Raw genomic sequence first — 17,999 nt, forward strand, 5'->3', positions numbered from 1 at the left:
TTGTTTCACAGAAGATAAAAGGTCATATAAAGTAAATGATAACAGAACTGCAATTTTGGGTGCACTATCCCTTTAAAGCTTTACAACGCATATAAGGATTTAGCATGGAACTAAACCTTGACACATTGGTATGTCTTTCCTCCAGCCTGCTAGAGTCAGCATTGTCTCAACATCTGGGGATGCATGGGATTACAATCAACTTCAAATAAAACAGCGGGAAAGCCTTGAGTCCCTCAACAGAGTCAACACATTCACAGAGTGGAAGAGAGAGACAGAAAAAGAGGCCGCAAAAGAGATGCATTGGAAAAGAATGTGTGATCCAGTGAGATCTGGGCAAGGAAAGAAAGAGAGGAAGTGGACGCTCCTGGCATGAGTTAACACACATGAGTGGAGAGCAGTGAGTATGGTTGTAGGGCATTACATTTAAGCAATATCAGCTTGAATAGTCACTGCAATGCTCTCCATTAAAACTAGGTCAGTTTTAGCATTGGGGCATTGCTTCTAAAGCGATCCGTCCAGACTTAATGTGCTATCGAAAAAGGGTTTGTCCTCCTCCCCATTGCAGAGGGAAGGAAAGTGTTTCGAACACAGACGAGGCCACACAGAAGTGATTTCTCTTAAAGTCACCATGAAATCCAAATCTATTTATTTTGGAATATTGCAGTCTTTCTATGTACTGTATATATATATATATATATATATATATATATATATATATATATATGGGGCAATATATATATATAAATATATGTAACCCTGCTGAAATATATTCATATATGTTCATTTGAATAATACTGTTAAAATATATTCATATATGTTCATTTGAATAATACTGCTGAAATATATTCATATATGTTCATTTGAAATACAGTTTTGTGTGTATCCAATCACAGTTGAGGTCAAAGGGGAAGTAAAAAAAAAAAGGAGAGAGCGTGGAGGAAGAGAGGGAGAACCGCGTGTGTTTTTGGGGCGGGGAGAGTAACTCGGAAAAAAAGTTACTGAAATTGACCAGTTTAGTCAAAGTGTTCGATAAGGACTCTTGAAAGACTTTAATGGTGATAATTCGGTCTGTGTAAGTGGCTTACTCTGCACACAAAGACGAAAAGAAGTAATTTAGCCGCTGATATAGTGGTTAGTGTTTTTGCATGGACTTTTCTATAAGCTAGCGACTAGCGACCTCGATTAGTTAAGCCCGTGTGGAGTTGTGAAATCGACGACGAGGATCAAAGACCCGACGGAGCCGGATAGCGTTACTGTCTGGTGGACTTTGCCCAGATCATCGACCATGTGACTCTTCTCCTCATCTTCTCTGCCCCGCGAATCTGTCTTCTGCTGCGGAATCTGTCTTCTGCCGCTGACGCTTTGATCCAGTGTGCGTGAGATAACATTAAAAGGTACCATTATTTTGTTTGGCCCGTGTGGTGAAGCAGCCAGTTGATTTTAGGCTACAACGTACCCAAGCTACATTCAGGCCTGCATCAATGAACATTTAAGGGGTATTTATAATTCAAGTGTTGCCGGCTATTTTATTTTCTTGGGCCCTTTTTTGGTTGAGTGTGAATGTGAATACCTTTGTGATCTAGTAACGTGATTACAATTGAGATTTAATTACTATTTCTTACTATTTCTATATTTTCTAAGTAAATCTGTTACACTTTTATATAACAGTTGTGGTTACTTGACTCTTTTGATATTTTAAGTTAAGACAAAATTAGTTTTTTGGTTTAAATACTCAAGTGTTTATCGGATAATAATTACGTTGCCTTTGATTTCCAGTTAAAGGGTGTAACTATTACTGTTTATCTAGAGATTCAAACGGAAAGAGCATTTAATTCACAAAAGTTAAACACTAATTAGTTTAATAGTGAAACCTCACTTATGTTATTTTGTAGAGTTTAAAGAACTCAGGATAGTCACCTCTCATTATAGTTCAACACGCTAGAGAGGCGCTACATAAATTGGAGGCACCGCTGGGATCATTAGTGTGGGTTTTTTGTTTATTTTTGTACATTTTACATTGAAAATTAGCATTTTGAAGTTTTAGTTAGTGCTAACCGATAAGATAAAATGGAACATATGACAGAGCTAGTAACAGAGTTAAAGGGTTGGTGCCGTGGCGAAGCATTAGACGAGGCTCATGCAGTCATGTTGCTCATTCTAGAGGATGTGGACACAAGTGCAATAGAAGAGACAATGCAAACAGTGAAGTGTCTGGGACGTGTTCGAGTCAGAGGCCGAACTTTCAACAGCAAACTAAACCGATACTTGGTCTTGTGTGAATGCAAGGAAGTAGTAAAAGGCGAAATCGTTCCATTTGAAGTGCTTCCTATTGACGGTGGAGGTCCGTGGCCTGTTATCACCGCAGATGCAGTTACACAAGCCCGTACACAAGGTTACCAGTCCGGACCACAACAAGCTCCAGGTAAACGTGTTGAGGATCGTCACCCATTGTTCCCTGAAGATGAAGCGGCTGCCAAGTCAACAGAGGCCATACTGCGAGCTGTGAGTGATTTACTTGACAAAACGTCCAAGTCCTCAAGCGAGTCTGGAAGCTATCGCCGCCTACGAACTTTCTCTGGGTTATTGCCCACCCCAGCTGGCGAAGAGCAGTTCGATCACTGGTTGGGTCAAGCACGGCTCATGGTGGAAGAGTGTGAATGCTCTCTCAAAGAGAAGAGGAGGAGACTGATGGAAAGTCTCAGAGGCCCAGCGCTTGACATTGTAAAAGCAGCTCGAGCCAGTGATCCTGAAGTGAGCCCCGAAGACTGCTTAGAGGCACTGGAGCATGCTTTTGGAACAGCAGAGTCAGGAGAAGAGTTGTATTTATCATTCCGTTTACTGCAGCAACAACCCAGTGAGAAACTGTCTGACTTCCTCCGACGTCTGGAGCAGTCGTTGACTAGGGTGGTGCAGAGAGATGGTCTCCCTTTTGGATGTGCGGATAAAGCAAGACTTGACCAGTTGTTGCGTGGTGCGATATCCTCTGATCTGATGTTAGTTAACCTTCGTCTGAGAGAGAGGAGAGCAAAGCCCCCCACCTTTCTCCAGCTGTTAAAGGAGATACGCACAGAAGAGGAATATGAGGCCTCACGAAAGAGGATTACTCCTGTCATGCAAGGGGGAAATATAAGGCAGAATGCTGACGTGAAGCAGACTGAAATCCAGAAATTGAAGTCTGAGATCAAAGAACTTAAGGCCTTAGTTGCTGCTGTTGTGTCTAAGCCAGCCCACGACACATCAGTTAGCAGAGAGAAAATTCCCCCAAATGAAGGGTACAGTGAGTGCAGCTCGGACAGTGAGATTGCAGCTTTGAAAAAACAAATGAAGCGCCTGCAACAGAAAGTTACAAATAAAGTGGCTGAACCTCATGCTGCCGTGTCTGCTGTGAATGCCTCAAAACCAGTAGCCAGCTCTCCACAACGGTCATTCAAAGTATCGGAGGAACACTTCTGTTATCGATGTGGTGAGAGTGGGCATTTTGTACGGAAGTGCCAAAGCCCAGAAAACCAGGCTAAAGTTATCAAGAGACTTATTCAAGCTCTGAAGTTGTCCAAGAACAACCAGCCGTCAAGTGATGCCACTGCTAATGCAGTTAACTGTTCCGTTGAGAAAAGTACAGCTGACATGCCTGAAGGTGTGCCTATTCCTGATGGGTTAGTTGGGCCACCTAGCCTGGTGCCGCTGAAGGTAAATGGACAACCCTGCACTGCTCTATTAGATAGTGGCTCTCAGGTGACAATCATTTTTGAACCTTGGTACCAGAAGTACTTGTCAGATATCCCCATTCAGCCAGTATCTGGTCTTGCCCTGTGGGGTTTAAGTGAGTCTGGAGCTAGCTACCCTTACCGTGGCTATGTGGTAGTTGACATGGAGTATCCAGCTGAGGTGGTAGGAACAAGTCAGACTGTAACTGTCCTAGCTCTCATATGTCCAAACCCCAGGTCTGAAGATAAGACATCTGTCATTGTGGGTACCAATGCGAGCCATGTTAGACGTCTGGTGAATCAATGCAAAGATAATGGAATTGATGTCACCCGAACACTAGGCCTTCGGGTTCGTGTCGAGGAGGATCAACCTGTTCTGAAGGGTGCTGTGGTCCCAGTGCTAGAGGAGGAGGCTGGTCGTGTCCGATGGATGGGTCCAGGCCCCTTGGTCTTACCTCCAGATGATGACACTCAGGTCGTGTGTAAAGTCGAGCTGAAGAAACCGGTTGCTCAAGAAATCCTGATGATAGACTCCTCACCAGCTGCCGTCTTACCTGCTGATGTGATTTTTCATCCCATGGTTGTGCCCAGTGGGGCATTGGATGTCAACAGTGTGAGAATCCTGCTAAAAAATGCATCTTCAAGAGAAACTTCCATACCTGTGGGAACAGTGATTGGAGGTGTGTACCACATTGATTCAGTTGCGACGATTCCCCCTAAGGAGACTGTTTCTGCTGACTTTGATGAGAGCATGATAAACTTTGGGGATTCTCCTATCTCAGAACAATGGAAGAACAGATTGTGTAAGAAACTGGCTCAGAAGTCTCATGTCTTCTCAATGCACGAATGGGACGTGGGATTAGCAAGAGGAGTAGAGCACAGAATCCGACTCTCTGATTCCAGGCCTTTCCGTCAACGATCACGCCGGCTAGCCCCTGCTGATATCGAAGATGTGAGAAAGCATTTACAAGAACTGCTGCATGCAGGGATCATAACAGAGTCGCGAAGCCCCTACGCATCCCCTATAGTTGTTGTCAGAAAGAAGACTGGGGCTATTAGGATGTGCATAGATTACCGACTGTTGAATAGCCGAACCATACCTGACCAGTACACAACCCCATGCATTGAGGATGCGTTGAATGCGTTGGCAGGGAGTCAGTGGTTTTCGGTACTGGATTTGCGTTCAGGCTACTACCAGATAGCCATGTCCGAAGAGGACAAAGAGAAGACGGCATTCATTTGCCCGTTAGGATTTTTCCAGTTTGAACGAATGCCTCAAGGCATTACGGGGGCACCAGCAACCTTTCAAAGGTTAATGGAAAAGGCAGTAGGTGACATGAACCTCTTGCAAGTGCTGGTGTACCTAGATGACGTGATCGTGTTTGGAAAAACTCTCGAGGAACACGAAGAGAGACTGCTTAAGGTCCTAGATCGTCTCGGTGAAGTTGGGCTGAAACTCTCAGTGGACAAGTGCCAGATCTGTCTGCCAAGGGTCAAGTACCTGGGGCACATCGTGTCTGCAAATGGAGTTGCCCCAGATCCAACCAAGATTGAGGCTGTCACTACATGGCCCCTGCCCACAAACCTGAAGACATTACAATCTTTCCTAGGATTTTGTGGTTACTACCGCCGATTCATTCGGAACTATGCTGAAATTGTTAGACCACTAACTGAACTCACAAAGGGATATGCTCCAACTCAGAAGAGTAAGAAGTATGCCAAAGATGTGAACAAAGTTTACTTGAAAGAATCAGAGCTTTTCGGGGAAAGATGGGACAAATCCTGTACAGATGCGTTTCATCACATAATTCACTGTCTGACGCATGCACCTGTCCTGGCATTTGCCAATCCACAACATCCATACATCCTCCATGTGGATGCCAGCTTGAAGGGTCTTGGTGCTGTGCTTTACCAAGAACATCCTGAAGGCCTGAGACCAGTTGCTTTTGCTAGCAGAAAAGTCAGCTCAGCAGAGAGAAACTACCCCATACATCAGCTGGAATTTTTGTCACTCAAGTGGGCGGTAGTTGACAAATTCCATGACTATTTGTATGGGGCAAGATTCACCGTACGTACTGATAACAACCCCCTTACGTACGTGCTGTCCACAGCCAAGCTCAATGCGGTGGGGCATCGCTGGCTAGCTGCCTTGTCGACGTATGAGTTTGATGTGCAGTATCGCCCAGGGCGCCAGAATATTGATGCCGACCTGTTGTCAAGGAACATGCCAGAGGAGGACGACAGTGCTTGGGTGACTATACCTCAGTCTGGAGTGAAAACTATTTGCCAGAGAGTCTGTAGCTCAGAGTCTGCACGTAGTATACCAGTCTGTGTAGCTCAGCTTGGAGCATCTCCTCACTGTGTTCCTGATCTGTATGCGTTTCCCACCCACATGGAGTTGAAGTCTCTGGAACTCATGTCCGAACAGAGTCTCAGGAAGGCTCAGGAAGAGGATGAGGCCATTGGACCGGCCATCCAAGCCATCAAGCATGGGCGCTGGCCAGAGGAGGGGAACGTGAGTCCTGAGCTATCCAGATTGAAAAGAGAAGCTGGGAAGCTGTCAATGAAAGATGGATTGCTGTACCGCTACTGTAAAAGACCATCCGGAGATGTGGTCAGTCAACTCATTCTGCCAAGAGAGTTCCGTGAGATAGTTATGCGGGCCATGCATGATGACCTCGGGCACCTTGGACAAGAAAGAACTGTTGACCTTATCCGAAATAGATTCTTTTGGCCTAGGATGTCGATGCAAGTGGAAGAATACATCAAGAACTGTGGGGAGTGTGTTACTCACAAGAGTCCTATACAGAGAGCTGCTCCGTTGCACCAGATCGTAAGCCATGGGCCTATGGATTTAGTGTGCATGGACTTTCTTTCCATGGAGCCTGACTCCAAAGGCATAAGTAATGTGTTAGTGGTCACGGATCATTTCACGAGGTACGCCCAGGCTTTCCCAACTAAAAGCCAGAAGGCTCATGTTGTTGCTAAGGTCCTAATTGAGAAATATTTCATACATTATGGACTGCCTTCGAGGATCCATTCGGACCAAGGAAGAGATTTTGAGAGCCGTTTGATCCGAGAATTGTTGGCCTTGATGGGGATACGCAAGTCACGGACAACACCGTACCATCCGCAAGGAGACCCGCAACCAGAAAGGTTCAACCGAACTCTGCTCTCTATGATTGGTACGTTAGGCCGGGAGAAGAAACGTACGTGGAGTCAACATATTCCTCACTTGGTACACGCATACAACAGCACCAAGTGTGATGTCACTGGGTACTCACCTTACCATTTAATGTTTGGCAGAGAGGCGAGGCTTCCTGTTGACTTGTGCTTTGGGACGTCCCCAGATGGCATGGAAGAGGCGTCTCACACCCGATATGTTACCAAGCTGAAAGAGGACTTAAAGCAAGCCTACAAGTTAGCCTCTAATGCTGCAGACAAAAGGCACCAGCGAAACAAGAAGTTGTATGATCGCAGAGTTACCTTTCAGTCTATAGAGATTGGCGATAGAGTACTGCTCCGGAATCTAGGCCTGAGAGGCAAGCACAAACTGGAAAGCAAGTGGAGTCCTGATCCATATGTTGTCGTTGGAAAGATGCCAAATCTACCAGTGTTTAAGATTAAACGGGAGGATGGAAGACTAGGGACAAAGACTATACACAGGGACCACCTTCTTCCGATTGGACAGCTGGTAAGAATGCCACACACTGACCAGGATGCTGATCCACCTGAGAAACCCAAAAACAGAGCGGGCACTCACAAGAGAAGTCAAAGGGACTCAACACCAGAGACTCAAGAGTTACAGGAGTTTTCTGATTCGTTCTCTGACATGGAGTATTATGTCACTCCCCGTGTCACTCGGAGAGAGCCTGTCCCAAGGGTTCTAAATACTGCCAGGCCAGTAATTGATTTAGAAGATGACCCTGAAACAGAACATGAAAATGATTCAGACCTAGAAAAGGTGGGAGACAACTCTGAACCAGAACCAGAACCTGAGGATGAGGAGTTTTATCCAGAAGTAGCTCTGGAAGAGACTAGTGAAGCTGGGTCGGAATCTGAGCAAGAAGTATCTGAGGTCCAGGAGGATACAGTGCTGCCCAGAAGTGAAGCTAGACCTAAACGAACTGCCAAGCCAACTATTAGACTTACTTATGATGAGCCCGGTAGATCAAGAGATGAGCCTTTAACCATAGTACACCGAGGGATAGTCATTAAAATAGGAAAACACTAGAGATCAGTTATTATGCCCTTAGGAATCCTTTGTCAGTTTATTAGTGTCTGATGAGGACACTCAGACATTTAAAAGGGGGAGGGTGTAACCCTGCTGAAATATATTCATATATGTTCATTTGAATAATACTGTTAAAATATATTCATATATGTTCATTTGAATAATACTGCTGAAATATATTCATATATGTTCATTTGAAATACAGTTTTGTGTGTATCCAATCACAGTTGAGGTCAAAGGGGAAGTAAAAAAAAAAAGGAGAGAGCGTGGAGGAAGAGAGGGAGAACCGCGTGTGTTTTTGGGGCGGGGAGAGTAACTCGGAAAAAAAGTTACTGAAATTGACCAGTTTAGTCAAAGTGTTCGATAAGGACTCTTGAAAGACTTTAATGGTGATAATTCGGTCTGTGTAAGTGGCTTACTCTGCACACAAAGACGAAAAGAAGTAATTTAGCCGCTGATATAGTGGTTAGTGTTTTTGCATGGACTTTTCTATAAGCTAGCGACTAGCGACCTCGATTAGTTAAGCCCGTGTGGAGTTGTGAAATCGACGACGAGGATCAAAGACCCGACGGAGCCGGATAGCGTTACTGTCTGGTGGACTTTGCCCAGATCATCGACCATGTGACTCTTCTCCTCATCTTCTCTGCCCCGCGAATCTGTCTTCTGCTGCGGAATCTGTCTTCTGCCGCTGACGCTTTGATCCAGTGTGCGTGAGATAACATTAAAAGGTACCATTATTTTGTTTGGCCCGTGTGGTGAAGCAGCCAGTTGATTTTAGGCTACAACGTACCCAAGCTACATTCAGGCCTGCATCAATGAACATTTAAGGGGTATTTATAATTCAAGTGTTGCCGGCTATTTTATTTTCTTGGGCCCTTTTTTGGTTGAGTGTGAATGTGAATACCTTTGTGATCTAGTAACGTGATTACAATTGAGATTTAATTACTATTTCTTACTATTTCTATATTTTCTAAGTAAATCTGTTACACTTTTATATAACAGTTGTGGTTACTTGACTCTTTTGATATTTTAAGTTAAGACAAAATTTGTTTTTTGGTTTAAATACTCAAGTGTTTATCGGATAATAATTACGTTGCCTTTGATTTCCAGTTAAAGGGTGTAACTATTACTGTTTATCTAGAGATTCAAACGGAAAGAGCATTTAATTCACAAAAGTTAAACACTAATTAGTTTAATAGTGAAACCTCACTTATGTTATTTTGTAGAGTTTAAAGAACTCAGGATAGTCACCTCTCATTATAGTTCAACACGCTAGAGAGGCGCTACATATATATTGGTATATTTTGGTACAACTGTAAAGGGGCGGGGTTCAAATTATTAACTGATTGGAGAAGTCCAGCATATGTCACCAGAGAGAAGTCTGCCATTTCACTGGAAAATACAATTGACATTTTGTTAAAAAATGAAACATTTAATAATAATAATTAAAAAAAGAAACATACACTTGGATAAATCGTTTACAATAAAATCAGTAACTTGTTTAGGAAATAATTTGTGAAAAGGTTTGTGGAATGAAAGAAAAATCGTTTGGAGGGGGAGGGGTGGTTAATGTTTCTAATTAAAAATTGTGAGTGTACATGAATAAAAAAAATTATGTGCATATAGATAATTTATAATAAACACCACAACTGTCTGTAAAAAAAAGAAAAGGATTATCAATTTATTTGGATTTAATGGAGACTTTAAAGCCAGCTTCTAATGCTTTATCTTTATCTATCAAAAGACCACATTATTTTGCAAATAGGCGCAACAACAGTCAAATTTGTTGACCTCACTTCATCCTTACATGGCATTTTATCATTTTTTTTCAACTAATTTTGTTAGTCAAGTATTTTCAACATGTCTTACAGTAGAAACTGTTTCGAACAAAAGGATATTGCTTTCAATTTGTGTTGTATTGTAAGAAAAAAAATACATAACAAGAAAAGAAATACAGTAGCCAGTATTGTCTGTGCATTATGGGGATTTTTCAGCAACTCTTTCTGCATGTTTCCCTGTGTTCATTTGTTCTCCTTTTCCGAACAATCACATTGGATATTTATTTAATCATTATCACAGCTTTTCATTATTTAGTTCTTCACCATGTCCATTAAAATTCCAGACCTAAACAGAACATTGTTACAAAGACTGCATTTACACCACAGCAATAGAGATGCTCGCTTTATCCTGACAGCCTGCAGCCAACTTCTTATCCTCTGAATTCTAATCAGAGATTCTTTTGTCATGACTGTATAAATAGCACACTTTCATCATGGCTAAACAAATCAGATTTTTAACACACTTCATCAAGTGCATTTTACAAACAGATCCTCATCTCAGTCAGGTCACAAAGAGACTGAGGTCTTTTCTTAGTTCTTTTTTCAATAAAGAAATTACCAGCAGTCATTGATATGATTCTCGGAATAACTGGATTGCTATAAAAATATTTAATATTTTTCCTTTATGATTCAATGCCAGATGCTTACATTAGACTCGTAGAACATTAAACTGCTCACTCTCAGCCGCCTATATAAGATTTAATATTCTGTAAGCCGCTCACAGTTCAAATCTTGCTTTCTTTGTTCTAATTTTAACAGTCTCATAGCAAACACGCGGATTTATGTTTATAAGCTGATGATAGAGATGGAAGTCTCTTTTAGCTCCACGAGGACGTCATCTGTCCCACTGATTCTTACACACACGTCACAGGGCAAATAATTTATGTAAGGGCATGAAGGATGTGTTGAAGAAACAGAATCTCTAATGATCTCTCTGCTGTTGGAACCTTGAGATTTTATTTCTGGATTACAGATTCCTGAAAAAGTACATGTACACCTGTGTGCGTGTGTGTGTGTGTGTGTGTGTGTGTGTGTGTGTGTGTGTGCGTGTGTGCGAGAGAGATAGAAGGGGCAGCTGTGGGTCATATTGTGATGTCTAATGGTTAATGGCTGACTGGTGGTGCGCAAGCTGATGGTTGTCTCTCTCTCTGGCCTCAGGGGACTCCTATCGTCTGTCATCACATACACTGAGTGATAAGATACGAGAGACAAGCTACCAATAGCTGGGTTTCCATCCAAACGTGAAGCGAATCTTTTCAAAGTTCAAATTAAAAAAACAAATAGGAAAGAGCCAATTAGTCTATGGATTTAATGTTTGCAGCACCAGAATTTACTCAGCAAATGTGTCTTCATCTCCCATTAACTCTTTTAAGTCAAACATGAGCTTTGAACCTACAGATTACTGCCCTTACAACCCACCTATAACCATACAACTAAACCAGTCTCTACCCCACCCCATACCCCACCTCATACCCTACCCCATACCCAACCCCATACCCCACCCCATACCCCACCTCATACCCCATCCCATACTGCACCCCATACCCCACCTCATACCCCACCTCATTCCCCACCTCATACCCCACCCCGTACCCCACCTCACCCCATACCCCACCTCATACCACACCCCATATCCCAAACTCCATACCCCACCTCACCCACCCAATACCCCACCTCATATGCCACCTCATATCCCACCCCACCCCACTCCCCACCCTATTCCCCACCCCATACCCCATACCCCACCTCACCCCATACCCCACCTCATACCCCACCCCATACCCCACCTCACCCCATACCCCATACCCCACCTCACCCCATACCCCATACCCCAACTCACCCCATACCCCACCTCATACCCCACCCCATACCCCACCTCACCCCATCCACCTCACCCCACCCCCAACTCACAAGTGACATGAGTGGCAAGAAGACCAAATGTTTTCACTTACTATTAGGGATGCACCGATATGAAAATTTTGGCCGATAAAATAATTCTTTATATTTTAGCCGATAACCGATATATTGGCCGATAAATATTTAAAAAAAAATAGTTTTGTCTCACCAATAAAAGTCATGTACCAAGCACACAATTACAATGTTCTCATTATAATTGTATGTAGCCTATATATGACAGACTTAACTTGAATGAGCTAAACACAACAAGACAAAGCACTGGTTAATACACATGAGGGACAGTGATGTACATTTTTAGAGAAACACACAGATTAATAGGCTACTCCATTCTACATATGGTCATAATCGTATTTGTAAACCCAGCTGGTTTGATCAAACACATTTTTTTATTATTCACAACGCACTGTGGTCCAATCTGCAAACACACTCACAAATTAGTCATTACAGTTTACTGCCAAGATGATAGAAGCACACATGAATTACCCAGTTTGGTCTTCACACCAACACGCTAACAAGCGAAAACACTTACCAATTAGTCATAACATTACATTGTGCATTTGGCTTTTGTCAGTTGGACTGATTTCAGCATGTCTGCATCATGTCAATCTCTCCACCCCCATGTCTTTAGCACAAACGATGTTGTCACATTTTGTCACAATTTATCATATTCACATGGCTTATATGACATATATTACACACATATACTCCACAGCAGATTTCAATGATATGATTTGTATATTCTGGCAAGCCCTTTATGTGTGTAAATGAATTCATGGAGTGTGGCTGGTCTTTGAGAAGGCCCATCCTCCTGAGACCGTTCTACAATGCTTGCAAGTTTGCTGTGAATAACAGGCGAGTAGTACAGTATTTACTGTAAGCACATCTGAGGACATGTCAGCAGTGTATCGCATTGATTAGCCCACTCACTGCTGGGTCTTCAGTACTTACTATACTGTAAGGAAGGCTGTTTACTCGTATAAAACTCTTGAGGCAGTTGAAGAATAAAGCAGCACCTTAAGAACTCCTTAAAAAGCTCTGGAGACCAAGTTATTTGTATGTGTTTTTAGTGTTTTGTGGGTCAATGACAGTGTGAGTGCCCATAAAAAATGCCCCCAAAAAATTCGCTTCTCTATCGTGTTTAGTTTCTAGTCATAGCTTCATTGTTCATAGGTGCGCCTCAATCTGTTCACTAGCTTCCTAGGTCGTGAATCAGTATATTGTGTACATGAATTCGGGCACTGGTAAGCACAGAAAGGACCCTAGCTCACTACGCATTGGGACACTGAATCATTAGTTGTCATAGTTTCTCATAAGTTCTCACCTGTTCGCTGTTTGGTTGATCGTCTTCCTCCAGTGTATTTTAGCTTTCAGTTGTCCTCTGTTCATTGTCTTGTGTTAATGTTACATTAATGTGTGTAGCCTAGTGCTCTTTACAAAGTCTAATTGTTAATTCTGTCATGTGTCATCCTTGGATTTGAGACACCACTGACAGTTTTAAAATATAGTTTAAAACACAAGCCAAGTTCTTAGAAATGTATGCTTTGTGTGTTGGTTTTATATGGTTAAAAAAAAAAACGTTTAGGCCATTTTCAAAAGTAGTTACAATTTAATTACTTTAAAAATGTCATGTGGTTTAAGCATAGATCAAATCAATTTGGGGTAGCACTTTATTTTACAGTCCTGTTCCCCATGTACTGTACAATATATGTACTTAATGATGACACTATAAGGTGGATTTCACACTGGCAGTTTAGTTCAGACCGGGAAAAATCGCAAATGTGAATGCTATCATGGGACCCAGTGCGCTCTGGGGTACCAAACCAGAGACTACCTGGAGGAGGTCTGGGTTGTGACACATGCACAGTCAACATGTGCTGTCCACTCAACTGTGCATAATAGTTGCAGAATTGACCCGCGTTCTGTTCTCTATCATGCGCCGTGCACGTTTGCGATGGCGTAATATGCAGGCAAACGGACCAGGGTTCGATAGAATTGAGTGTGAAAACAGACCAACGTTGCGGAGGGTGGAGTGTGCTCTAAACGTCACGCATAAGGGGGAAAAGTCTCTAATAATGGGAAGGCTGACAGATGCTCCAGTTTCCTCGACAGGAATGGAGGTCAAGTGGAGATTTATGTAAAAGGGGAAACAGGCAGCAAGGGAGAGAAGAGAAAAGTGCATATTATGACTTTAACTAGTGGATGGGGAGGACAGAGCAGCAAAGCAATGATTTTACCCAGACAGCACTGAAAAGGAATAAGGCAGAGGAAGAGCCTTAAAACAGTAGGGAAGGCATGGATTGTCTTAGAACTATTTGTCTTCGATACTCCAACAGCACCAGCAGTAACTACCCCTACATCAACACCAAACCAGCAATATGTTCATCTTAACTCATACAATATTATGCACGCATTCATTACACTCAGTGCCTCCAAGGATTTTTTAATGGGGTGGCCAAATCGGGACAGTAAAAATCCTAGGGTGGCACACCAAAACATACATGGAAAAAAAGTGGTAATCTGTATTTATATCAATATCTATTTCTTCTTCTATACTTATTTAACTTATTTTATTTGTCAAGTCATTTGCAGATTAAATTACATTTTTGAATTAAATTTGTTAAATTAGTTTTACACACATTGTTGAATGAACTAAAAGAAAAAAAAAATGTTTCTTGCGATTCCTGTATTACATTTATAGGAGTGAATGCACCGAAAGGAAAATTTCGAAAGGAAAACCGTGAAAGTTTATTTAATAATCAATGAATAAATCAAATGTCAGTAATCAACACTCAAATTTTACAGAGTTTTATAAACTTTTAACTTATGCTTAAGGCATTGTTTAATATAAACTTTTTAACAACAGAATTATGTTTCTACAATTTGTTGGTGAATAATAAACATTTAAATGACGACCTTAATAAACAAACTTATTTTCATGACAGATTCAGGCCTATTTAATAATAACCTAATTTAAATAATGAAGAAATCATTAAGTAAAATTATAATGAACAGGTTAAGCAAAAATAATGCATGTATTTATTTAAATGTTTCTCTCTTCAGGTTTTTTTTTATTTTTATTTTTTTTTATTCCCACATTTGAAATTTGTTCAACTCATGGGCCGGATGTGTTGGATTTGTCCAGGGCCAAATTTTATCCCCAGTCCAGCCCTGTTCTAATATGATGATTTGATGCTCAATAAACATTTCTTATTGTTATCAATGTTGAAAACCGTTGTACTGCTTAATATTTTTGGGGGAAGAAAGTGTGATACATTTATTTCAAGATTCTTTGATGAAAAAAAAAATAGTAATCTTTTGTAGCATTATATCTGTCTTTACTGTCCCTTTTGATCAATCAATACATCCTTACTGAATTAAAGAATTTATTTATTTAAAAAACAAAATCTTACTAACCGATACTGTTACCCAGGGCATGACATGCTGGGTATTAGAGTCCTGAGCAGTAGTCGTTTTCAAAAAGTTGCCTGAACTAGACATACAGCAATTTTTATGCCAATGGCTAACAAATTATACAACCAGTGCCCCGGGCTGCTTAATTGAGCATTATTTCCCATTTATCTCTCAAGGCGCTTGCGCTGACTGACTCTCAAGTCAAGACGATTTGGAAAGGCTTGAGGTCTTGGCAGCGGAGCTGCTGCATCAGACTAGTTACCGAAGCCAACAAAGACATTGCCGAGCTCTCATGCCAAGCATGAATTAAAAAACATCCGATTGATAATTGTACTCGTGCACTTTCTTAAAATGGACATTTTCTAAAATCTTTAGCAGATCTGTCAAGTAGTCAGAGGCTTTTCCAAAGACAGATTTGAGTGATTCCACTTCATTGATTTTTTTTTTTTTTTTTGCTGAGAACATTATCGGTTCAGTTTGTTACAAGTAAAAAGGTGATGACAGTGTGGCCTCAGAAGCTTATTTTTTAGAAAATAATAATGTTTGCAAGATATTTGAAAGTAATGATATTTGAAATATTTTGAAAGCAATAATATGAGCATTGAAAATATGAAAATGCACACAGATGCAATGCAATTCCACAAACAAAACAGTTCAAGATCGACATAAGAACGGTGAAGCAAGAAGCTTCTTACTTACTTGGTTTAGATGTCTCTGTGAATCTAAATATGGACACCTTATTCACAGTCTTAAAAGGAGTAAAAAGACACTTCTCTGATGTTGGCACCGCGCTGAGCATTCTACCTCTGACTGCCTTTATTTGGGGTTTGTGTTTATTGCACAATGAAGCAGTAACTGTTTTGTATTACCATGAGTGCTTGAGTATTTGAACAGTCTTTCATCGAAGTAGCTAGCAAGACATATCTAAACATTTCCTTACATTAGCTGGATCCACTTTTATACAGAATTCAATGAAGATCAAATTTCTTGACCATTGAAGGAGGTATGCAGGTGTGTAATACCTTCCATACTACATACTTTGACCTATGATGAACCAAACAAGTACACTTTAACCATCAGCAAATTTACTTTGCCATAGATTTGGCCCGAATAAAAAGCTGTGATATGAATTATATTGTGTTACTAGCCAAATCTGGCACTTTTTTTTAGCTAAACCAAAACAGTGCCATAATGGGCTTTATGCCCAGCTGCACTACTTCCTGAACTTCAGCCAGCTCCGTGTTTCCTGTCTGCAATTATTGGCCAAATTGATTAATCCAGGTGTGTCTGACCTCAGTTGTCATGGCAACAATAATCAGACACACCTGAATTAATCAATTTGGCCAATAATGGCAGACAGGAAACAAGAAGCTGGCTGAAGTTCAGGAAGTAGTGCAGCTGGGCATAAAGCCCATTCCACCCACAGTGAGACATGTGGCTGACAGACCAAAAGCCATTGTTTAATCATATTTACCACACCTTTTTTTTATTGATTTAAAACCCACAGCAAATCAAATAATCTTAAACACAAAAAATGGACTTGCACATTTTAATTTTTATTAAATATAGCATCTTAAACATTGTTGGAAGTGTCAAATGTGTGAATACTTTTACAATAATTGCTTCTTTTAGTATGTCGCCTCAATCTTTCTCACTCACCATCTGTCAGGAAAAGGAAGGTAAAAAATAATTACATTAGTATAACATATCATTTGTATCATACTGTATATCAGATGAATTTTAAAACAAGCACATAGCATAGGCCTATTTCTAATCATTGTAAAACAACACAACACACATTCTGTGTTTCTAACACCATAGACATAAGTTGTGTCCCAAATGACGCACTACCCTCTGCACTTTATGTATGCACAGTGTACTCATCCATGTAGTGCATGAATTTTATAGTATTTTTGGTGTAAAAATGTCTTAAAATAAGTATATGAATTGGGACGCAACTATAGTAGCATGAGTGCTGCTGTGCAGCCATTTTTAATGAAGAAAACATAAAATAAATTGCTTTCCTATTCAAAACTAAGGCTAGTAACTGGCTATTTTTAGACATTATACTTAATAATATCTACTTAATATTAATAACAAAAAAAAAAAAAAACGTTTAAAACACCAAAAACAGCACTTACCTGAAGCTAATAAGAGATTGTTTTGGGCAAAGGCTGTTGATGTGAAGAGAGAGCAAAAGGAAATAACGGAAATAACTTTTTTTTATATAGCTGTCACATTTGTAATCCACCAATAGGACTTCAATGTAAGATGCAAAGCAACCAATAGCGTTGTTGAATAGGTTAAGGTATGGACTGCAATAATCCTCAAAATGTACATGACTTTAGCAGGTTATATGTTTTTTCCAAGTATGAACCATTATGTTAACCATAAGTTAAGCCAAGCCACTTTTGATCCTCAGTTGTGTACTGTCATCTGGGCTATATGCCTAAATTCAAATGGTGATCCAAAAGAAAACTCCCTCCAATTCTTAAGCATAGCAAAACATGTGAAAAGTTGGCCAAATGTGTGCTTAGCCTTAGCCATGCCATATCCAGATGTGAAAGCTATCTTCCACATTTGGCCAAAAAGTTAGGGATGCACGATATATCGGCCACCATACCAGTATCGGCTGATATATTTTCATTTTTAATGTTATCGTTATCGGCCCAATAAGAAAATGTGGCCGACATATTAAAGCTGATAAATAATGGATTATTTCCTTTATCTGAGACACTTCAGATGTACTGAGGCACTTCAGATGCACTGTTCAATGGTTTTGAATTGCTTGAAATATGATTAAAATCACTTAAAAAAAAAAAACGAAAGTTGCAGTTAAGTGCAACATGTGCAGCACAAGTCTATAAAATTATAATGAGATTGGGACATGGCTTT

At 40.8% G+C, this 17,999-nt stretch overlaps 2 protein-coding genes across 2 annotated transcripts in view; one reads left to right on the forward strand and one right to left on the reverse strand.

Annotated features, from left to right (window-relative positions):
- The window catches only part of xkr6b (XK related 6b), a 62,378-nt gene that overhangs the window by 41,873 nt on the left and 2,506 nt on the right, over positions 1 to 17,999 (reverse strand). The window lies entirely within an intron of this gene.
- mtmr9 (myotubularin related protein 9) overlaps positions 173 to 17,999 on the forward strand; it is a 42,200-nt gene continuing 24,373 nt past the window's right edge. The window contains exon 1 of the mRNA XM_089118548.1: positions 173 to 397. The gene's annotated coding sequence lies outside the window, so the exon portion shown is untranslated. The remainder of the gene's footprint in view (positions 398 to 17,999) is intronic.

The sequence above is a fragment of the Pimephales promelas genome, chromosome 13 (genome assembly GCF_988280905.1).
Source record: "Pimephales promelas chromosome 13, fPimPro1.hap1.1, whole genome shotgun sequence".
NCBI classification, from domain to species: Eukaryota; Metazoa; Chordata; class Actinopteri; order Cypriniformes; family Leuciscidae; genus Pimephales; species Pimephales promelas.